Source organism: Ornithodoros turicata, chromosome 4 (assembly GCF_037126465.1).
Source record: "Ornithodoros turicata isolate Travis chromosome 4, ASM3712646v1, whole genome shotgun sequence".
Lineage (NCBI taxonomy): Eukaryota > Metazoa > Arthropoda > Arachnida > Ixodida > Argasidae > Ornithodoros > Ornithodoros turicata.
In genome coordinates this window covers 28,251,525-28,255,336 of record NC_088204.1, presented here as the reverse complement: position 1 = coordinate 28,255,336, position 3,812 = coordinate 28,251,525, and the positions used below count along the sequence as shown (strand labels likewise).

Sequence of the window (3,812 nt, the reverse complement as noted above, 5' to 3'; positions counted from 1 at the left end):
CACTTTGCCGGGCTTGGAACTTCCTACGAACGTCCACCTTGCGGACATAACCAGGAGATACGGACGTAAACAGGAGCTTTCTGAGATGTGGCATGTATCTCGAGCGAGTACTTTTTTTATTTTTCAGAAGTCAGTATACGCTTTGTAGTACAATACAAAGCGTGTTTCCACCATTTTCTTAACATTTGCCACCGTTGCCGGTCGTTTTACTTTCTGTTGGTCCGCTTTACTTCACATGAGAGAAAATCAGCGCGGCGTTTCAAAAAGAAAGAAGAAGAAGATGCGCCACTGTGGAGAAAGACGAAGAAGAAGAAGAAGAAACTGGACCACTCAGCCAAAAAGCTTTGGAAATGAGGTTGCACTCACTTCCAAACCGGGAACAGACACTGTATATCGGTGTTCTCGCGAGCTTCTACACATTCGAGAGCCTTGTTCGCCTGTGAGTCGAAATGAAGGGTGAGATGTCTAAGTTTAATTCGATTGTGTGCGCAAACAACGGTGAAATGAGAAATTGTTTGGCGTATTGAGTCGGCGTAGAGGTAATGTCTCTGTTTCTTACTCATGTAGTTTGAGAAAGTGAGTTGGTTCATGGGAAGTCGAATTTCTGCAGTGCTACATCGTCCCGCGTTTCTCTCTCTCTTCAAATACATGATCCGTACAGCATCCCATCACGGAGCTGATTCGGACAATCTGTGAAACAGCTGCAACAGAACCTCCTGCGGATATACGGCTACGGATATCCCTCCATGAATATCCGAGGAGAGTCCCACGGAAGTCAGTTTTCAGATATGGACATTGGGATCTATTTCGGACGTCCGTAGGAGATGGTGTTCTGTCGATGTACTTTTTTTAGACGTGCACTCATTTCAGTGTCTGAGTCTTGAACATTGGCATGTGGAGATGTTTTAGGAGCCCAGTCGCTATGATCTTGTGCAGTACAGTGAGAGCAGCATACGCATCCGTTTGGTCATTCGAACCATTCAGCTGCCGCACAGCGGAAAACAAAGATTCCACTTCGTCGGACGAGTACTTGAAGGTCAAGACAGGTCGAGCAAGTAGCGAGTACACAGCACCGTGGACTTTGTGGTGATCTTGAGTGCCATCGTAGGTTTCAGATGAGAGAAATGCTGTCTTGGATGGTGCAGTAGCCTTCCACAGATCGATGTATTCAAGAAACTCTCCTTCAAGCCAGGATAGCCTAGCACATCGAACATAAAAACTATTAATTAAGCAGAAACAAGTGCTGACACGGTTTCATTTAGCGGCTACGTACCTTTCAGCACTTCCTGAATGAAACAGCATTCTGTTGGGGTCACGGGTGAAGATGTGGTGCGTAGTGTTCTTTATATTGTGGAGCACAAACCTCTTGAAGATATTTTCAAGGAATTCAATAGTTGGCAGGCTGTCATGAAATCCAGTGACATCAATGGCTGGTCCGTGACTTTGCAGGTATTTCAGCACTGCAGTTACCTATTTTAAACAGAAAGCAAGTTATACTTCCAATAATATATTGTGAATGCAAGAGGTGCGTCACCTCAGGCTTGAACAGGTCCACTCATTCATCTTTTCAAAGCTTGTTGGGAATAGGTGTCTTCGGGTCAAGCCACGAACCGATTTGAAGCCAACCTGCACCTGCTGAATGTCCAGGAGTGTACGTAGGTACTTTGGGTCAATGAATTTTCCGTTGTTGAAGAATAGTCGGTTTGTTGCCAGGAACTGTGACCGTATATTTTTCAATATATGGCAATAGTCGAAAGATAAAAAGAGTGGTCGACCCTGGTCAAGTGGATGCCTACAGAAAAAAAGAAACACCAATTAAGGCCTTCAAAGCAGGACAGCAACATGAGGTGTTGGAATGTGTCAGACATCGGACCTACTGAATAACTGCACGGGGCGGCCCATTTGACATGATAGAGAATAATTTAGTATTTGTGGAATGGTTCTCTGCAACTATACGCAGCGTCCTGAATCCTGCTATTTCCACACTGTGAAGCACGTTCATGGTGATTGCATGCAGCAGTGTACCTGTCATGGCTTTGGTGAAGAAATACCTAACAGGTATTCTGAAACGACAACAGCGTGATTTAGCTATGGGGAACCAAATAGCAAACTGCATTGAGAGTAAAGTGTAATGGGTGGAGAGCCCTACGAATACAAAGCAGACTAGGTGCGTTGCAACGTCTCTCTCCTAACTCTCTGCTGAATCGGGCACGTCAACAGAGATAAGGCCATGAACTTCATCCGAGTGCCGATTGTAGAATGTTCCAGGACGGATGGACATCTCGTCCAACACAGCGACCCAAAGCGTGTCTGCAGCAGTAAAAGTACTAAGTCAACCTGGTAGCCAAGCAGACAGCCAAAGCGTGTGTTGTACCTGCTCACAAGTCATCCGAGATGCTTCCTTGCTCAGCCGTTGTTTAATCAGTGAAGTTACAACTGCACCGGTGCAGGACCCAATATATCTCTTTAGAGTAGACCAACCTGGCAGCTTGAGGAGCCGTGACCTTCTTATGAGCCTGTATGTCGATGGGGACTTGGCATACCACAATACGCAGTGCCGTATAGTTTCTTCATGCCAGCGGGGCCTCTTGGGGATTATGCATTTCAATTGCTCCTTGAGGAAGACAGCAGCCACGTCTCCACCCTTTGCCATGCTCTGCATACAGAAACAAAGAGGGAAGCATGTCAGCAATGTGATATACAGCTCATACTGATGGAAGATGTTTGCACTTCTAGTGAGATGATATTGTTTTCTTTCAGCATCTTGGTGGACTCCTTCTGTTTCTTTCCAATAAGGTTTAGCTTCCCACGAAGTTCACGAAGCCTAGATTGAAGCCTCCGGCACTTCCTTGCCAGTGTATCAACCTTTGAGCAGTATTGATTTATCTTCTTCCTCGTTTAGTTTGTTTGTGCTGATATGCTCTGGGATGCTGTTGCCACTTCAAAGATTTCCCTCGTCGTCTTTTCTTAAAATCTATTCACAATAACTGTGTTGTGTAATAAAGGTTTACACCCGCACATGTGGCAGTGTATAGCAAGGTGTCCTGAAGGCGCTGCGTTCTCGGAGTCCGGTGTTGACACACCTAGCCGTTTGCCCCACATAGCATTTGCTACAGGCTAGGGGAATGTTGTATACCACCCGTTCAATACATTGCGTGTATGTATTGACGTGCTTGACCCTACATGTACTGCGGGGTTTAAGGTCACAAGAGAACCACGCATAAGTTCTGTAGTTTATGAGTGGCCTTATACACTACTGGTACACCAAATCTGCCAGCTACATTCTTTATATTGTGACAGACATAATGTATGTGTGGCACGCTGGTCTTCCCCTTTTTCCGCTCCTTAGTAGTATCTTTATTTTTCTTCTTTTATTCCCTGATGCAGTCTTCCACCACTGCTACTATTAGTTTTTCAGGGTAGCCAGCATTTGACAGTCTCTCAGTTAGGTGGGTAAAGCTATGCTGGACGTGGTGGTCGCAGGAGCCCGCCAGGGCCGACTTCGCACATCCTCTGGTAACACCCCGCTTGACGATTTTTGAGTGTGCGGATGCAAGGGGCAGCACCCCTGTCTTCGATCTGGGCTGGTAGCTCCCGCACCAATGTGCATCGGACCTGTGCAGTTGAAGGTCAAGGAACTGTATACCTCCATTCCATGACTTCTCCAAAGTAAATGTTAAGCCGTAGACACTTGCTGGAATATATCTAGAATGCCTCCTTCGTCAAGTCCATCAGGACCCCTTGCTGAAAAGAAGACTATATATGTAATGATTGACATACATAAATATGGCTGGCTGCCATTCCCATTTCAC

General features: G+C 45.9%; 1 long non-coding RNA gene across 1 annotated transcript; it reads right to left on the bottom strand.

Moving 5' to 3' along the window:
- Positions 1–387: 387 nt before the first annotated feature.
- LOC135392881 (uncharacterized) lies at positions 388–1,865 on the bottom strand. The gene is made up of 3 exons (XR_010422281.1): positions 1,535–1,865; positions 1,274–1,470; positions 388–1,198 (listed from the first exon to the last, which is right to left on the bottom strand). It is a non-coding gene; the product is annotated as an uncharacterized LOC135392881 (long non-coding RNA).
- Between the last annotated feature and the right edge of the window lie 1,947 nt (positions 1,866–3,812).